The 20,334-nt window shown below is 44.3% G+C and overlaps 1 pseudogene; it reads right to left on the reverse strand.

The window, feature by feature from the left end:
* Window positions 1-17,877, reverse strand: part of LOC122153993 — a 31,512-nt pseudogene extending 13,635 nt beyond the window's left edge.
* Between the last annotated feature and the right edge of the window lie 2,457 nt (window positions 17,878-20,334).

Below are 20,334 nucleotides of genomic sequence, written 5' to 3' on the forward strand. Positions count from 1 at the left end.
AATGGTTGTTGGGGTTCATTTCCCTGAAGAATGAAGCAGAAGAAAGCCTATCATGCTTCATACTAGCTTTTCCTTCTGTTTTAACCAAGGTGGTCTCCAGCCCTTCCAAGTCACGTTTCAAATCGCTGAGCTAATCCTGCAGCATCTGCTTGCTGGCACTTGTGACAGCTCCTTCACATCCAGGATCTGGCTCAGTAGCTCCATCTTTCATTTCATCATTTGGGCCAGGCATTCCTCAACATCCAACGAGTTCTCTTGGTCCTGGTAAAGGGGTGGGAATCCAGTGTTCATCATCCCGTGAAAGGCTGCTACAACTCCTGCCTCTTAGGCAGCAAGCTTCCATTTGCAAGAAATGCAAGATTTTGCTTCTTATGAAGAGTTTATTAAGATTCCTTTAGCATACCTGTTGAGCTGAATCTCCATGACTCAGGCCATGGCTACTTAAAGTTAAGCATCAAAAAATCTGTTTGTTTGTACACATACAGATCTTTAAAGAAGAGTTTGAATTTTAAAAAGATGCCACCCTGACTTGCTGTAGATCATGCTGAGCATCAGTGGTTGACCAGGAAGAGAACTCGGGGCTTGTGACAACAGCTCCTTTGCTTTAACTGTGAGGCCTCTCAGTCTCCTCTGTTTTCTAAGGACTTAACTTTATCTAAGATGCAGTCAGGCTGTCTGTGAATCCCATGCATCATCCCCATATGCTCTTTATTCATTCCATATTCTGAAAAGGAGCCTCTTCTGACTCATTTGAGATAGCTGATGCCCTGCCTAAATGAATACTTAGCCTTTCACCATCCTCTATTGATAACGCTCAAGTTTGCAGTTGGATGGGGAGGTCATTCTTCTCCTGGCTAGGGGTGGCTATCTGCTCCTCTGCTCTTTTTTGTGTTCCATGAGCTCCCGAGTCTTTGACACGATGCTTCTCAGCTCCAGTTTCTTCAGTTACATTTCCTCTTCATTTTGGGCTACACTGAGCAACAGCTTCACCTGGAAGTAAGGAGTTCAAGCAATGAGGTTCACGAAACAAGCCTTTTCTATTATAATGGTCCCTGAAAGCCCTGAGGTGGTCATTTTATTAACAGATCCTAGTATTTTTTGCATACCAGTGGGAGGCCTGGTGTTTCCTGAAATGCCTGTTTAGTGCAGAGGGTTTCATATCTATAGTGTGAGTAATACAACTTGTAGAAAAGGTTGTTATGGTGCCAGCACAGAAATCAGGACTAGATTCCAGATTCTGAACTGATATACTTGCAGAATGATTGTTATAATGATCTAGATTCGTTTCAGTCCAAACAGGACCAAAACCCTTTGAAAGCTCTTTCTTCCAAAGGCTATGGAGGTTCATTTGGTTTCCACTGGAGTTGGGAAGGTGTGTCCCCAGCTAAAAAGGCAGATTTTGTTTCACCTGTATGTGGAAAATTGACTTTAACATAGTTTTGTTTCACTTAAACTTGAGTATCTTGTTTCCTGTCTTACCAGGAAACCAACTGAATTATCCATCCTGGGACTGAGTGAAGAGAGTCTGAGCTGGAGCTGCCCCTTCATGATGACAATGTGGTCCTGCTTAAGAGAATTGAACCAAGCAGCTTTGTTTAATCTTTTAAATGTTAATGAATAGTGAAATCTTGTATTCCCGTGCTCATAACCTCAACCACTTCTCTCTATGCTGTTTTGAGAAGTGGGAAGTCCAGGTCTTGAATTTCTAAAGACACTTTCTTCCCACTCCCTGGAGGTTGCAGGCTTAGACTCAGATTTCAGGCCTTTCTCTGTTGCTAACTTTTCCGGCATTGATTTGGAAAGAAATCATTCAGGCCCCTTGCCCTATTAATAATTAACAAGAAAGTCACTAGCTTTCTCAGTGTCTTTACTTAAGTGAGCACGGCTGTTATTTTTCTCCTAGCCCTTATCTTCCCTGCACAGACATCCCAAGATTCTCGGTGCCTGTAATTGCCACTGTTTAATTCTGCAGAACAGGACAATCCTCAGAGTATGTTACTCACCATAATGTATAATTTCCACCTCCCCAGAAAAGCAGCTGCAGAAACTTCTGGACATTCTTCTGAATTGCCATCAGGCCTAGCCTGTAGTAAACAGAACATGTGGGGTTTAGAAACAACTCTGTTTCCAGGAAATGTATGTAGGGGTACTCAAAGTGTACCTGCTCATACGCAGCAGAATTCTGAAGTCAGTATGTAGTCTCAGTCAAATGGGGTAGGCCTCAATGCCCCACATTTTTTGTCATGCAAGAAGAGTCATAGAAGTTTGCTGACACAGGAAAAAGGACAACAGAATTGAATTTGTTTTAAAAATGCTACTGTTGATGTAGAAATTTAAGCTTTCATGCATTAGAAGAAACAAATACTGCTGGAAATATACAATTAAAAATATACAAAGAAACTGGAAGCTAATTGAAAGGCTGTTTTCTTCCTGTCTGTCTTTCCCCTCCTCTATCCTGCAGCCACAGATACCATAGGCAGTGACAGAAACAGTGCACAGATCGAAACCAAAATCTTGTGACTCATAAATGTATGTATTGTGGTTGAGTTCCAGGAGACTCACAGCATTACCATGTGAGTTAGGGCTGCTTAACAGGGTTAATGCTCACTACCAAATTAGAGAGATCCTCCAGCTGTTGGTCCTTGGAGTGGATGTACAGGAGGTAACGAAGCTACCCAGCTGTCTAGCTGCAGCATTGTTTTACTGCATGGAACCATGTGGAAGAAGCAGAAAAGCTTCATTGCTTTGCTGTGTATTGGGATGCAGAACTTGGAAGTCCCAGTTTCATTTCATGGTTCTTGCTAGTAAATGAATTATATTAGTGGTTGGTTTCTAATGCCACTTTGGATTCACAGAATAGTTTCTAGTTTTTTTCCCCAAGAATACCTGCTTTCCAGCATATTTTTGTACTCAGTCCTCATCAGGAAGCCATGAGCACGACATTGCAGCATAGTCATTATCTTTGCCAGAGGTTCATCTCTCATGTCTCTCAGTGTGGCCAGGATCCCAGCACAGAAAAATATGTTGGAAGACAGGAAACTGTGAGAACCTGGTGTTCTAGGTCACCTTCAGGACTATGAAACTCTGGACATGCCGTGTATTAGCACTCAGAAATTAGGATATTTTACTTACTTGGTTTTTACATGTCAGTTTTATCCCATTGTGATCTTGTCTGGTTCTCTGCTTACATGTACAAAAAGGATAAAGTTTGGAGAGGTTGTGGGAATGGAAGACTAATATTTAGGAATTGGACTCCATTCACATTTAACATGGATTTACCCAGAGTTCTTTAGCATTTTCTGTGTCCAAGGTGTCTAGCTATAAAAAATAAATCAGGATCATCATAAGATCTAGCAAAGTGGCATATAGTAAAGCAGGGATGGAAGTCTTTTCCTTGATGAAACCCAAATATACCTTGTGCGCTTCTGTGACAGAAAATGCACTAAGCAGTTTTAGTAACAATGAAAAAATAATAGCAGTAATCTTGCGGCTGTTACTTTAAAACTAAGATTGGGGCAGTGTCTGGCCCACTTCCATCCATCAGTTGAAATTTAAGGATAGAATAGGCTGGAGGAGAGCTGAATACTGTGTAATTATTATAGAAGTTGGGAAATGCAGTTTTCAGGTTCATGCAAAGAACAGAATGCTCCATTTTGCGTGGCTGTTACAATAGCTACTTTCACTATGTTATAACAAAAACATGTGCAAAATTAATGATATATGCTGCTAATATTAGACAGCTACAACAGTCGCTCTCCATTTTCCTTTCCAGTCTTAAATTGGATAAATGATCAGTTAGTAGGATTTTTGCCTGACTAAGGAATAGTAAAGAGCAAGTGAGATTTATTGCATAGCTGAAGGTGCACTTCATTTGCATTATATTAACTGTACTGTCTGATTAAAAGTCAGTTTTGGGAGCATGTGTAACAGAGAACGTTATATGCATGAGGAAGCGGGTTGCTGTAGAAACTCTTAACTCTGCAGCTATATCTACACCAAAGGCATGCTGAGTCATAACTGCCATCAATTTATTTAGCTCAATTTGGTAGGAGTAAACAGTACCTTGTTATATCCAATTCTGTACTCCTTTTCCCAGTAGAGCCAAGCAGCAATTCTGATGTGCCGCCTTATTGTCCACAAACCCTGGGGGCATTATGCTGGGATTCAGGCTTTGATATCTAAAATGAGAAAGACAGGTATAATGTTATAAAAGGTACAGTTAGCGGCAGTGCAGAAGGGCTGATCACTGCTTAAGATCTTCTCTGGTGTAGTCCCATGGGCATGGCACTGAAATACTGGTGGTAAGGAAGCTTGTGGACATTTCTACCTGCCTGTGCAAAGTGGAAGTTCTTGGTGGGGGCTGCAGAAACATTAGAAGTAGGCATTCATACCCACTCCCTCTCTGATTTCTCATGGACGGGATCACTGCACAGGGTGCACACCTCCGTCACCTGAAAGTGGAAGATGTGCATTCAGTAACAGCGTTGGAATTGAAACAACGGGAGTAACTGCCTGTTCATAGCAGATTTGTTTGCTCTTCACTGCTTTCCATTACTTGCCCTTGCACTTTATTACATATCATAGGTGAAAACTTAAGTTGCTCTTTCCCTCTGCAACTCACTGTTTCTGTGGTTGTTTCTGAAAAAAAAAAAAAAAAAAAAATTGCAGGAGGCAATGCAGCCTAGTAAATAATGATGCCAATTTGTCTAGTTCCAGGTCGTGTATTTCCTAAATTTTTGTGATCGTCTCATGAAATAGAGAGGTTTATTAGACATCCTGTCTCTAGCCCTGGCGCTTGGAAACGTCTCTCAGACTAACATTCCCTTGAAGGGGTACAAGGTAGTCTGTGAAGTGATGACCCAACTTCTTTCATTCCTGAATAAAGATCTGCTGTTCAGGCAGCCACAGCTCCTGACGAAGGCACTGTGTGGCTTTGCCTGAGGATTGCTTTCCCAGACTGTTGGAATTCATTTGGAACAATGCAGTGGATGAAATGCAGGGATGTGCTGTGCAAAGCGGTCATCAGCTAGTTCAGCTGCTCCTGGAATGAGGCAAAGAGGAGTGGAGTGAAAAAACTAGCAGGAGTTACCAAGGCTGGAGAGGGAAGACCTTCTGGTTTATGAAGTCATTTGTGTTTCACAGCTGGAAACAAAAAGTACCCCACACAACAAGGTAGGAAGTGAGCCTGGTCCTATATGGCCCAGGGGAAGAAGCTTACATGCATGAAAGCAACCTTCGGCATGGTGTGAACCTGAAACAATTTTAGGTAATTTTTTTTTTTTTTTTTTTTTTTTAATTTTTTTGTGATTCTGGCTTGTAGTGTTATATAACTATTACTTTGGGGATTACCCTCATGAAGAGTTAACAATGGAAGTCCTACTCTCCACCAGCAAGCCCAGAGGAATAGGTCTGTGAACTGATAACAGAAATTGGCTTTTATTTGCTGGGTGGACCAGTCCCTAGAGACAGAAGCGTGCTACAGAGGATGGGCGGCACACAGGAACCTCATTTAGGTTTACGTGAGAACTCCTGCATGGCTGTCAGGGATCAAGAGTGGGTGAAATGGCGGCACGGTGCATAATAAAAGCAAACAAGGATGTCTGAAAGGACTAGATTGAACTCATCCATAACTGTATCAGCTGGAATTCAGCTTTGGATACCACAGAAATAGTAACACAGGACTTTCCCCATAATGTATTTCTCCTCTTCATTTGTGACTTTCAAGCCAAAATACTAACAGGCTTTTTTAAACCTCTTTTCTCCTGTTTCTAGCACTCCTGATAGCTAATATAAGTACTGTGACACCAGCCTCAGAAATGCCACATCCTCAGGGTGCTGGCCTGCATCCCAAGAGACTGGGATGTAATTCTCTGCTCTGACATATTCTTCCCGTGTGACCCTGCAAGTCCTTAGAGGGGTTTTGGTTGCCTAAACATAGTGACATTTTAGATGCATTCATGTATCACCAGCCACTGCTCCAGAAGAGCACAGGTCTCCTCTCAGCCCTGTGTTGTATCTTTTTGCCCCTTGCGGATGTCCTAGATAGATACCCAAAGGCATTTTAAATGACACCAGCAACACTAGATACCAAAGTTTCTGTAACTGAATACCACCCTTCTGTCTTTTACTTCTGCACTGGTAAAATCAGGGTAACAACATTAGCAAGCCTTAGGCAGAGTTGAAGATAAGCTGGGGAGGCTGAGCTGCTGCTGGAATACAGAGGCATAGATGGCAGTTTAAATACAAAGGCATGGATGATTGCTTACCCTGTAGAAGCTAGAGGCAGTTGCAAAAGAGGACCCTCTTTCCTGCCTCATGCTGCCACTAGCTAAAATCAATATTATTGTGCAGAATACGTGAGAGATGATTTTGAATAGGAGTCACACTGAAGTAGTATACTGTAGCCTCCAACATAAATCTGTCTTAACTGACTTAAGTTAGCAGTTCAGTGCTGACTGGATAAACTATTAACCAAATAAAAATATGTATAATTTTACCTGCGTTCTGCCTTGGTTTGGAGGTTGTTCTTTCATTGTTTACTACTCTAAAGAAATCCTCAAACCAGAAGTGAGTCCTTTCCTCCTTGGAAAAGAAGAGAAGCTGCATTCACAATATGTGGGCATACATGATTTTTTGCACTGTTAAGTCAGTCTCCTCTCTCTTACACTGGTGCTGTTTTACCAGTTTAGCATAGGCTGAGATGGAGTTGCACATACAGGAAACAGAAATAAGGCCTGACCCTGTCTATTCGATAGCCTGAAATCTGAAAAGCAGTTTCCTAAACTGTTTCCCATTCACCTTTCAACTGCAGAGTCCTGGGCTGGGCTGATGACAATCCTAGTAGGCAGCAAGTTTTTCTGGTTGATAGAAACCTGGCATTTGCCTGGGCAGCAGAAGGCCACCGACTGCCAGGAGGGGATTATGTAGCCTGTCATGAAACTGGGACTGCACTCACACTTCCATCTGTGCAAGCATGTTTCTGCAGCAGTGGTTGGGTAGTGCCTTCACCGAGCAACATAAACGCGGTGTGTACTGTCTGCCTCTCAGTGCTGGGGGGGCAGAATTTTCAAGGACAGAGCTAGATTGTCTTTCAGCACAGAAGAGAAGTATGCAGAGGCAGACACAGGCTGTTACCTGGATGAAGAGTGTGGTAGAATGACAGGATTAATTCTTTCCACAGAAGAGTGATGGGGAAGCACTGGGCACCAGAACCCCTGACATTTGCTTGCCGACACATTGAACTGACATTATTGATTGTGCCGCATAATGTTCACTCCACCTGCAGCCTCCTCCTCTTTAAAGAGGACCCAGAGCAGGGGCATGCTGGATGTCTGGAGCAAGCCCACCACTGCTTCATTGAGGGGATCCCCGTTCTTCCATAGCCACCCTGTGATACCGTGTCACACCTGAAAAGGAGCAGGGGAGAAAAGGCGTGACCCGTGCAGACACAGTGAGAGAATAGCTCAGGAGCAGTGCATGAGAAAGCAGATTTCTGATTGTTAACCTGAGTAGAGAGGGAGAAATGCTCTGTGGGTATAGGGAAAGGAAGCGATTTAATGCTGACATGGGAATAGCATTAATGCACTCCCTGGAGTCTCAGCCCTTACCATGGAAAGCCCATTTGCCCTGAATAAATGATTCTGCAGGACTGCCAAAGGGAAGGATGTTGTGGAGAGATTATATTTTTACCTTTTAAGCTCGTGCTTTGATACGCTGACAGAGGGGACAATGTGGCTTATAGACTGGTATAACCAAGCACAATCAGAACATATTTTGGCACAGTCAAATGTCACTTTCAAAAACCTGCTTGGTAGCAAAGAAAGGAAATAGTTGCTGAGCGTAAAAAAGATAGAGCAAAGGGCCTGTGATTCATGCTCTGATCATGTTCTGTCAGTATGTCTGTGCAGTGGAGTATATGAATAACTGGTGGAGTTTGATAATATGCTTAAATACTGTTCCTGCTGCTAAGCATTAGCATGGCTGTGTGACAACACAGCAGAGAGGCAAGTCACATACACCAGGAAAGGCTAGACAAACTGCAGCGAACTGCAGGATCTGGCTTTTCCACCAACACGTAAGCAACAGAAGCGAAATGAATTTAATCCTTTGGCTGATGTGCCTTTTGGGTAGCTTTCCTACAGCTTTGAGTTACTAGAAACAAGCCTTGGCTTGAGTTTTTGGGGTTTTGTTCCTTTTCAGAATATCTGTAAGGATTATATTTTTAATCAAGGCCAGTGGCAACATGTTGAAGAGTCATGAAACAGCTTTGCTGTTCTTTGTACGTTAAAAAGCTCGACTGTTGCGTCACTGGTCAGACATTTTCACAATCAGTGTTTTCAATTAATTGTTACTGGGAAGGATTTCTGAGATGCGCATTTCTGTGGGGCAGAGCCAATCTCTGACTGCAGTACTTTTTTAAGGCAACAGAGACACATTCATTTGCACCAGCAAGGTACTTTCCCCAGTGTTGCTGTATGTTAAAACCTGTGGAAGTCGGATGTGTTCTGTTCACGCAGAAGGATTGGCCTCTACATCTTGGCCTCATGTCTGACCTCGCTAAGTGCATGTTCCAGCTTACTCAGGGTTAGAGATGGGTATGGCAGAAACAGCACTGGTCTGCACTTACTGTGCCAGTGGAATGCACCACCCTGCTCAAAGTGAGCTTCTTTGCCTTTGCCTCCCGTGGGCTTGAGGAAGTTGGGTGATTCGCCCAGATGGTTGTTATAACAGCAGCCTTCAATGGCCATCAGTGGCCTTGGGGAAAATGTGTGTGCTGGCCAAATCTCTAGTTCTGGCACTATAGTGCGAAGAGGGCGTCCTTCTGCTCCAGCTTGCTCCCTGCTTTCACCCTGGGCCTGGTGATGCTTCCTCTGGATCTTTCCAGACTTCAGACCCATGAGCTTTGTCAGCCACTACTGGAGGGAAGATTAACATGTTACAGGAAGAAAATCACCCATTGTCCCCATCCCCTTGCTGCATGCTCAGGAAAACGGTTACGGGCTCTGCTTTCAGGGGCAGGCAAGCTCTCCAGCCCTGCTGGGAACTCACTGGGAAGGACAGAAAGGTTTGAGCTCTGTCCCTTCACACACACACCGTTCAGAAGACCTTGCTGCATGGAGCAGAAGCAGTAATATACGCCTCAAACAAGGTGTCTGGGCTCCCATATGCTCTGGGAGGTGTGTGCCTGTTTGGTCCACCGTGGCTCCAAAACCACCTGCAAAGTAGGGCTGTTCAACAAAGAAGGATCAAGCCCTTAGCTGACAGCTCAGCCATCTGGCTAGGCCTGCTGCCCTGTGGCAGCTGTGAATGCCAGCTCTGACTCTCAATAGCACATCTGTTCATTTAAAAAAAAAAAAAAAATCAGTGTGTTGTTTAAGGTCATTTTATATTCCCTGGAAACAAGAGTCTGGTTTTATCAGCTTTTTCAATCTTAACGAACTGTCTGTGCTCTTAGCATGATGGTTTTGTCCTGGTTTGCTGTCACCAACCGTAAGATCTCAACCCACCTCCATGTTCTCCACCTCTGCCTGCTCCTCTCTTGGCTTCTGCTTGAACTTCATACTGCCCAGGTGCATGATACACCTAGTCAGTTTGTAAACACAGATCCTCTCTTCTGGACTGGAGCCCAGGACATCAAAGACCACCTGGCAGAAAGGGGACAGACCCACACAAGGGAATTCTCAATCTGCATCATAAGCTGGAAGCCAGCCCATAGTGCTAAACACCTAAAATAATTTTCCAACCCACTGAAATTTGAGCAGCCAGGTCCCTTCAGACTAGCATGGGACAGAGTAGCTCAATGTTGCTGTAAACCAGCACTCTGCTTTTCTTTCATATACTGATTTATGCTACCTAAGAACCACGCGCTTTGACAGCAGTTGTGTTCTGTTTCTGATACCATGAGCAAAATGCAATGTATCATCTGGAATATCAGCTCATTCCACTCTTCACCGTACTTTTTAAAACCAGCAGTACATGAGCAGCAACATCCCTTTATAGCAATTATCCCAGATCTCAGCTAGCAGAGATAGGGAGGAAGCATGGCTCTGCTGAGAACACGGTGCTTTGCTCTCACAGCACGCCCGGAGAAGGGAGAGCGGACAACTCTGAGCATGTCAGAGAATTGTGCAGTGTGTTACTCATGAGCCACGATTTGGGACTGCCTGTCTTAGCAGCTATGAAAATCATATCTGCTTTGTACAAAAGGCTTGTTTGCAATGTACAAATCCTGGAAGCTGTAAAATACCAACAGCTGCTAGAAAGGGCACTGTAAGTTCAGCAGCTGGAGACTGTTTGATCTCTCTGTAGCTCAAGTCCTGCTTATAATAATAGTCTCAGGAGCCAGAAGATATTCCCAATAAGCTCTTTTCAGTAACAGATACTCTTCAAAATGATATTAAAAAGGAAAATGTGAGTCAAAACTAGACAAAGGGTCAAGTCTTCCTCTTACAAAAGCTGCTCCTTGAGATTACATATATATGCAAGATGAGCAGGTTTTAACCCATGGTCTCTGCCACAGTTTTCAGATCTGTCAGTTTTCAGGCTTCAAACAAACCCTGTAACTAGCTCATTTGAAGTCCTGCAAACCCCAGGCCATTGAATGTTAACCAGAAACTCCTACGTCAAGCTCACTTGCTCTGGAGCAGATTTTTTACATTCAGGCTTCAGCTCACAGACAATTGAACAAATCTTTAGGCTATCCCTAGCTGCTCTTTCAGTAGCTTATTTATCCTCAGGTTGAAGAAGATGAGTTTTATACCTAGAGGATGCTTAGGCTGGAGGGGCAGCATCCTGTTTGCTGTATTTTCAATTTCACTGATGTTTCTCCAGACTCACATTAGTGAGAAGTGGCTCTTCCCCATCATCTGTGTTGTCCGCTGTGATCACACTTTGATGCACCCAGTGATAATGGTTAGGATTGGGCACAGGAAGCAGCTTCTGCAGCAAGAGACAGACCAAGAGGTGATTACAGCAGTTGCCATCAGTACAATCAAGGCATAACATGAGCTTTTTGACTGGAGACTGAGGGTTCTTCTAGGTTTCCATTCCTGAGCACCTTTTGAGTGTATCACTTAAGAAAAAAGCCTTTTGTGGGATGAGTTGCTTAGGCTACCTAGGAGATTTTGACATAGCAGCCACGTCAAAGTAAGTGGGATTGAACACCCAAACCTTTTCAGCGGTATTGAAAAACTTGTCCTGGCTGTCTTTCCTGTCCTGAGGAGACGTAAGCAATTGACAGGAGGCAGCTCAACACTTCAGTTTGAAAATTATCATTTTTACCTAAGTGACAGCCTTGCCAGGTCAAGCAGGACCTCACTATGCATTGATCAAAATAAGGAAAGACAGCTTTCTTTTCTCACTCTGGCCTGCTTAAGGAAAAGTCACTTGCAATCCTCTTCTTCCTGGATAATTAATAACAACTCCCCATTGCAGAGAGCCTGTTTCAATCTTTAGCCAAGTACAGTTCTGGCTAGTAGGTTTCTTATTCTAGAAACAGAGGATCAAGCCAGAAATGTGTGCATTAAAGGGAGTGAATAAACAAAGTGCCATACCAATAAGTTCAAGTTTCTTCTTGGAGATAATCTTATGGAAGATACGGTAATATCTCTTAGCTACTTCCTGGGAAATGACACATGACTTCTCCAGACCTGGAACACAGAGAAAAGCACATCCAGGTGTAGGTAGTGGCCAGAGATTGACAAATCATGGCCCTGTGGATGTCAGTGAGAATTTTGCTTTTGATATCAGTGAAACTAGCATTTCCAATGTCCTTGGAAGTCCTGTGAGCGCAGCAAGAACCATAGTATTCTTCGGTGATGCTCTCAGAGCGTGCTTTTAAGCTTCACAGCATTCCCACTGGCACAAGTTTTAGTACAGCTGTTTTGGCAGCTAGTGAAATGGAGGCAAAAGATGCCATCGCTTGTCCAGTTATGTCATTGCTGGGTTCAGGAACTGATCTCCAGACTAACTCATCCTACTTCTAAGCATCTTCTGAATTGCCAGTGCATGGTTTGTAAGATTGACCTGTGAAATGTGTCCTTATACTACCCTTTCTTTCTGAGATCTGAAAGAGATGTTTTGTACCCTATAATCACTCTGTCCATACATTCTGTCAGACACTAACATGCTTAGTTTGTCTTCTGATCTCCACAAAAAAATCCTCTGCTAGACCTCGCTGTATCAATTAATTCAGCTGTACCAAATCACCAGACCTTGCTGGCAGTCCTGGCTGGGCATTTTTCATCCTTGCCTCTCAGCTGAAGTCTCCTGTCCGTATAGCTCTGCTGGTGTATGGCATCATGTAAGTTCTTAAGACAAATTTGAGTTGACTCAAACCACCTTTATTGTCAATTTTAGTTAGTCCAAGTGACTTCAGGGAGCATTCATACAATCCCATCTGCCAGCAGAGCTCCAGTGAGGGCTGCAGAAGGACCTTGTGCCACTGCTGCTGCTTGCACAGTGAAGCTCTGTCCATGTCCTTACTCTCCAGGCCAGGCTGGAAGAAGCTGCAACCTGCCAATAAACAACCTGAACTTGCCTTGGGCCACTGTCCAAAAAGGCAAATCCAACATATGGTCTCTGGGTGTGATGCAAATCTGGGATGAGTTGAAAGTAGGAGGGATGCAGACAATCCCACATTAAAGAATAACCGGTCCATATGTTTCCTCTTTCCTTTTTCTGCATGCTGAAATGCTTTAGTCAGGAAACATGGTGGGGTCTTTTTACCTTGAGAGCTGGGATTTGTGGTTCTCAATTTAGTCTTGGATGCACGTGTGAAAACAAAGAACAATGCACCTTCCCTGGATAGTTATTTTTAGGGTCTTGGTCGCTAGACAATTATAGTGTTATGCTGATGAATGTGAGTAATGGTTGCAATATAATTGTAGAATTAAAAGTATGCAGCTTTTGGGGGAGGCATTGTGCCATTTATGTGTTCACAGAATCTCACAGGCAACTAAAGAAAGAAAAAATAAATTTGTCATCATCTAAAGCACGTAACTTTACTGTGGAAGTAGGGGCAGATTTTGGTTTCATTTACAGCAGTGCAGATCCCTCAACTTAACAGAATTCATTTAGGATTTGCACGTGTCTGATGTAATCAGAACAGTGGCTATTCAACACAAGAAAAAATCCAAAGCAAAATTAATATAAAGAATTATGTGCTTACTTACAACTCTCAGTGTTAACCCCAGGCAGCTTGCCTGTGCTACCAGAGTGAATTCAAATAAATTTGCCCTAGATGAGAAAATAAAAGATGAGTCTGTTAATCAAGATTGCAATATCTGTAGGAAAACAGAAAGTAGCTGAGAGGTTCTGAGCATTCATCAGGGACAGACAGCATTGCCTGTAGGGGCAAATTTGCAAGTCAGTGAGAGGAAATTTAATCTTTTCAAAGATCAGATCTATAAAAAACCTCTTTCTTCTTGGATTCTGTATTAGAGCTTAAAGAAATCCTCCTTTCTCTGCAGCATATGGCAGAAGTATGTAGCACACAGAAACAGAGGAATGAGACTTCAGTTGAAAACCCCAATGTTTTACATTTTCACTGACAATTTCAAAATTAAAAATAATACGCAAAAAAATGAAAGCATTTTGAATCTTTGCAGAAGTGAACAGTTGAAAGGGCATTGATTTGGGGTTGATCAAAACTATTTTTTTCTTTTGACATGTAAAAATATGAAGTCAAAATCGACTAACAAACTTAGTTAAAGAAAATGGGAACCAATAATGCCTCATGTGAAATGCTAGTAAATATAAACTAGCTTTAGTCCTTGAGAAAGCATTTAAAAATAATTTTGGTTTTTATTTCTGCTGAGGGAACATCTTTGTATGACCTACCAGTGACCTGTCAGTGAAGGGCTGGTACTTACAAAATGGGAGGAATTGTTCCTCACAGTTTTAGCATTATCAGGGGTCTCCAGAACAAGATTTACCTGGATGATTTGATCTTCCAGGGATTCCTACAAAAAGAAGATGAAAGTCAGCATGAGCGGGATGCTCAGCACTGAAGACGTAGGCTTTGAGCACAACTGCTCCTCATCATCCAAAGCAACCCAGTAAATATATTTTCTGTCAGTCAGCTCCCACTGAAAGCTGAGTTACTGCTGTGAGTGGTAATTCCTTTTCAGGTTCATCCCTACCAAAGGCTCTCCACAGAGCTCTAGCCTTGTGGATTTGGGGCAGGGAGGAATCTGGCTAATCTCCTCAATTCCAAGAAGGAACACGAAATGCAAAGTGTGATGCAGTTTTCAGTGCTTAGTACTTCAGACTTACAGAAAAGAGGTTTTGGGACGTGCCAGGATTGAGAGACCTGCAGCGTAATGGTAGGGCAACACTGGGATCCACAGGCAGAAAGCTAGGAAGAGGAGTGAGGTTTGTTGCTTGTGGGAAGAGGAAGGTTATTCCAAGGATAGAGGGCAGCATAAGACAGGCTAGGAAAGTGTGTAGGGTAGGGACAGCCTTGGGGGGAGAAGTTGTGGAGGAGGAAACAGGCACAGAGGTACAAGCTGGGACATGACAATCGGGAGCTCTGGTGGTGAGGAAGCTGGAAGGAGAAATAGGAAGCCACTGAAGGAATCCCACAAGGCTAGAATAACAGGATTTTTGCTGCAAGGCCAAATGTAGCTGCTATTTATGTCTTTAAATTCTGAATTGTTTTACAGGCCCCAGTAGTAGAGTCAGAAGGGGGAGGAAACGAAAAGAAAAAGAAAAGGAAAGTGAAAAAGGGAAAAGGGAAAGAAAAAATAAATAGGAAGAGAAAAAAAAAAGAAAAAGAAAAAGAGAAAAAATAAAAGAAAAGGAGAAAAAATAAAAGAAAAGAAAGGAGAAGAGGAGGAGAGGGAAGGGAAGGGAAGGGAAGGGAAGGGAAGGGAAGGGAAGGGAAGGGAAGGGAAGGGAAGGGAAGGGAAGGGAAGGGAAGGGAAGGGAAGGGAAGGGAAGGGAAGGGAAGGGAAGGGAAGGGAAGGGAAGGGAAGGGAAGGGAAGGGAAGGGAAGGGAAGGGAAGGGAAGGGAAGGGAAGGGAAGGGAAGGGAAGGGAAGGGAAGGGAAGGGAAGGGAAGGGAAGGGAAGGGAAGGGAAGAAGGGAAGGGAAGGGAAGGGAAGGGAAGGGAAGGGAAGGGAAGGGAAGAAGGGAAGGGAAGGGAAGGGAAGGGAAGGGAAGGGAAGGGAAGGGAAGGGAAGGGAAGGGAAGGGAAGGGAAGGGAAGGGAAGGGAAGGGAAGGGAAGGGAAGGGAAGGGAAGGGAAGGGAAGGGAAGGGAAGGGAAGGGAAGGGAAGGGAAGGGAAGGGAAGGGAAGGGAAGGGAAGGGAAGGGAAGGGAAGGGAAGGGAAGGGAAGGGAAGGGAAGGGAAGGGAAGGGAAGGGAAGGGAAGGGAAGGGAAGGGAAGGGAAGGGAAGGGAAGGGAAGGGAAGGGAAGGGAAGGGAAGGGAAGGGAAGGGAAGGGAAGGGAAGGGAAGAAACCACTGCTCTCAGCCATAGAAGCTGCAATGCCTCTGCATGCTGAAGCAGCCATTAGCATGGAGGGCTTCTTTCTCTTTGATACTAAACAACATATTTCATTGCTATCATAAGAAAAAAGACCAGGTCTCACTCCTTGATTATTGGTGCTTATGTCTCTTCACAATGTTCTACCCAGATAAAACACTTTTTACTATGTTTTGGTTTTGCAGGTGGCAGGAAATAAAGTGCTGGGAAATCCCACCTGGCCGAGGATCCCTGAGGCTGCTGTACAGCCCTGTTCTCTCAAGAATCTCCATGCTCTCTGCAAACACTGTGATTATTCCTCCCACTGCTATTTATTGCTGTTTCCAGACCACCTGCAAGCCCCCAGAGCTCTGTGTGAGTGTAGATTCATTGCAGCCACAGATCAATATCACCTTCTGTTTTATGAATGGGAAAAAAAGAAATGCAGGGAATGGATTTGAAGACAGGGAAGATCAAAGCAGAGAACTCAAATATCCTGGTGCTTTGCCTTTTGCTTTTAACAAGTGACAGACAGTCAGGGAAAAGGGGCTTGGATATGAGCTGACATTGGAAGATTTAAGTCACACACACACACACACACACACAATTTACAGCGGCGCAGGCTGGCCCTCTGAGTCAGGGCTGGTTCCTGTTCTGCCATTACCCCATGCTGCTTTGCCATTCCCCTCTGCCCTTTCAAATCATAGATCCTCATGTGGGTGTAGTGCTGACATAGGTTGTCCAGGACACTGGCCTCATTCAGGAAGGTCATGTTTGCCATGTCATCGATCTGGTTGAACTTGGACGGGTTCATCATCCACCACTCCATCCATCTGCTGGACATTCTTCACCATGATGGTCTGCAGTGTCGGGGAACAGGAAGTAGGTGATGTTATCCCAGATAAGGGCTCCATGGACCACATGGGAAGTTGGTCTCTCTTGGACATGCTTCCACTTCAAATCTTGTTCTAGCTGCCACTGCCTCTGGCTGGTGGCCTCAGGAAAGAAGTCCCACAAATCAGCTGGCCCACAGAGCAAAATAGGTCTGGACTCAGAAGTGGTTGCACGTCCTCTGAGGTCACTAGGCTACTGCTTTCCTCTTGAACACATAAAGTAGAGCTTAGCTGGTTGATTACCATCTTCACCATGACTGCCATCCTCTTCAGACTGGATCTCCCCAGCAAGGAAACCCACTTTCTCATTCCTCACCCAGCAGATGTCTTGATGTCATAGGGCTTGTTCATGGCCTCAGTTTTCTCTTTCTCAGGAGGAGTTGGGAAATGCACAGGGTCAGCATCATCCACATACTCTTCCTTATAACCATCAGAAATCTTGATTTGTCTTTCAGGAAGAAGGTAAAACTAGAAGGAAAGGAGAAGGGATACAGTGCTTCCCACATTGCTGAGAAAGCAGATTGAAGAAGCCTGGAATTTCCTGTAGGGCTGTTTTGTTCACACCAACAATACCTTCCAGTTCAATAGGAAACCTGCAGCAGAAGGAACAGGCAAGTCAACATCCCAAACCTGGGTGGTAGTTCCTAAAAGGGGCCAGAAAGCGTGAGATTAGCTGGGGAGAAATAGGGAGAATATTCCCACTTTCCCTTCAGCTTTCCTTATTGTCCAGTGCCGGGCTCCTGGGAACCTGCCTATGGCTGAGAAGGGGGGATTTTTCTCCCATCTCTTGTTCCTGAACACTGTAAGGCCCTGAGGCCCAATTCTGGTGGAGGCAGTTCTTGGGTGGGGCGTGCCGGTGGGATTTCAGAAGTACTGAAGGTGGTGGTGGTTTTCTATGGTCTCCAGAGAGACCCATGAAGTAGCAGTAAGTCAGAGCAACCATGGAGCTTCCCACTCCCTCCCTCAGGTCAGGCAACCCCTGTGCAGTATGATCATAAACCCTCTTTGTATGAAAGGCTACAGTAGTGCACAAAATAGCACAAATGCAGGCACAGCTGTAAAACAGGTTCAGGAGAACATGAAAGAGAGGACTCAGCTCATCAACTCCTGTCCTCAGCCATCAAAAACCACCAGGGTCATCCAGGAGAGTCCACGGCACATCCACTTCATGTGCCCCTTGGTGGTTTTCACCCTTGTCACAACCTGAGACCATACCTGTGGCAAAGCCACAGGAGGGAGCAGGGATGTTCAAGGACATGACTCATGTCCCAAGGCTTTGCATTTTTTGAGACCTGTTCCATGTTGGGAGCAGACTATGTCCCACACTCCAGGCAGTCTTCCTTCCCCCACCCACACATCTGAACTAGCTTTAATGTTGTCAAGGCAACAGTCAAACTGCTGGTGGTGAGTAGTCTTTGTCAGCGTCCAGCTACCTAAAGATGTGCCTCCTGGGGACCTACAATACCTGCTCAACTTGTTACTCTCAGCAGAGGCAAAGCTCATTTCATCACCACTATGCATTACCTAGATTAAAGGGAACACGGGCTATGCTGTGGCTTTGTTTCGAAGTGGGGACACACTGCCCAGGCCAAGGGCTGCTCTCCATTCCACCCCTGAAGCCCCCCCCGCCCCGTGATGACAGCCCCGAGCAATGCTTCAGCCAGCCCAGTGAGTCACAGCTGGCTGCACAAGAGTTAGTCTGGGGTAAGTGGGAGAAGCCCCAGCGATGGGTGGGGGACTCTTTGCCAGCAGGGTCTGGTTTTAGAGGCTACTGCTTGGAGTGAAGTCAGAGTAGCTGAGCACTGGTTAGAGACAATGACAGCGCTGGCCCTTCTGGTGATCTCATTTTCCCCACCATCCTCCTGAAAACCTTGGTGGTCTAAAAATACGTGTGCAAGGATTTTAAGGCAGCAGCACTGCACCTTTGGAAACTGGTTTCAGGACTCAAGACAGTCCCGGTGTAACACTGTCAATTGAAATCTGCTGCTCTGGGATGAATTTCACTCATAAAGCAGGAAGGAGAAACTTTCCTCTGTCCATTTCCACTTCTCATCAGGCAGAGATAAGAAACGATGACAGCTCAGCAGTCATTTCCCCTCTCAATCTATACAGTTAAATCTGTAGACTTGCTGGTTTTAGATGCCCAGATTGGTAACGTATATTTGAGACTTAACTCAGGCCTACACTTTCTCTGTTGCCTTTCTGAAATACCTGGACTTGTGTGGTCTCTGAAACAGAGCAATGAAATGTTAAACCAAACACCTACAGAAGATGAATGCATGTGACTGAAAATAGTTCGTACTTGCATCAAACAGAGTTTCTTGGGTCAGGTCTCAGACCTTTATGGAACTTTAAATTCTTTATCTCACACAATTCTTTTACAGATGGGGAAACTGAGGCACACCATGACCATAACTTAAATCTTCAGAGTTATCCATCCATTTTCAGTCCAGTCTGTGGCAGACTAAGTACTTATAAAAAGTCTATTTAATTCTGGTCTTTCAGTCTGAAGTCAGTAGGAGCGGCTGGCGCTTAACTTCTCTAAAGGCAGCCCTCAACTGTGTTGTTTAGGTACCGAAAGACAATATATGTTTTTAAAAGCTTAGGCAGAAATGTGGTCCCAAAAGCCATAGGTCGAGGAAGGGACGTGGTAAGGCCATGCCAACAATTAGCAGTGAGTTCAAATTATGAAATGTCATTTCCCCAAGATCACATAGAATTTAATAAATTTACGGTTAAAATACCTGTGAGTTCAAGTCTGGCTGTTACAAGTCACAGTGACTATAGATCCAGGCAAGCTTCATGTACACCTGCAGGCACCGTGCTTTTCTCTTTCTGCCTCTGCTTGCAGTTTCTGCCACATGATCCTTCCTGCTCTCCACCCCACACCTCTTCCCAGCCATCATACACAGCAAGTACCTACCAGGCCAAACCCGTGATGCTGGAAGATGGGTGTTTACAAGGGCTGGCCAGACTCTTTCATAGCTGTCCAAAGGGCCTGAGCCAGCACTTGGGTTTTAAAAGAGACAAGACATTCCTTATCCATAAGTTCAGCGGACGGTAGCACTGGGAGCCTGATCAGGAAAGCTTTAGTCCCTCAGGAGAGATCAGATAATGCTTTGTTTCATGGTGATTTCTCCTTCTCTTTCCTTTCCTTATAGGGTGTTTTATGAACTCAGCTGCTGGAGTATAGGGTCAAGAGGCTGAAATAGAAAGCCCATCTTAAGAAGCCTTCATTCAAAGTCACATCTTTGGCTGTGCCCTTCTTGCCAAGGTGGACTGGCAGATTTCATCCGTGAGAGGAGCTGATCTTTGGCAGACAAACCTCAGACAGAATCCTTGGCAGGAGCAGCCACGTTGGTGATGGAATTAAAGTTTCATTTTAGAATCATTTCTGGGCCTCGAGTTTATGATGAATAAATTCTGTGTGTTTGCTAGAAGCAGAGAAGATAAAGGCTGTTGTTGTGTTACAGCCTTGCTTGTTTCAGTTCCTCAGTGGATGTGAACTGCCCTGAAAGACAACTGCTTCTTTATCAGCTTCAAGTATATTTGTTGCTATATTTGCCTCAGCTGGAGTGTCAGGGATGTGGTTACACTGCAAGTATTGCCATTGTGGGTGTTTTGCGTGAATACATTTGGAATAGAGTTTCCAAGCAGAAAGACTCAGATAAACAGCCACTTTGAGGTGAAAATTGGAGAGTTCATGTTACACCCACCTCTTGAATTTGTAACTGACTATTCACCCTGAAAATCTGATTCTAAGGACTCAGCATGTCCTGTCAGGAGCAGAATAGTACCACAGAAACGGTGGCCAGCCTGAGTCTTGAATATTGAGAGTTGTGATTAACGTCTCAGGAATGCATCCAGAACAAGTCATAGTTTCTGCGCTTTTTAAAGTAATTCTTTCAAACTTTGAATCTTTTCAGATTTGCAAACGGTTCTCAGACATCTTGGAGAAATACATGAAATGCATCACAT

The sequence above is a fragment of the Tyto alba genome, unplaced genomic scaffold (genome assembly GCF_018691265.1).
Source record: "Tyto alba isolate M040663 unplaced genomic scaffold, T.alba_DEE_v4.0 Super-Scaffold_28, whole genome shotgun sequence".
NCBI classification, from domain to species: Eukaryota; Metazoa; Chordata; class Aves; order Strigiformes; family Tytonidae; genus Tyto; species Tyto alba.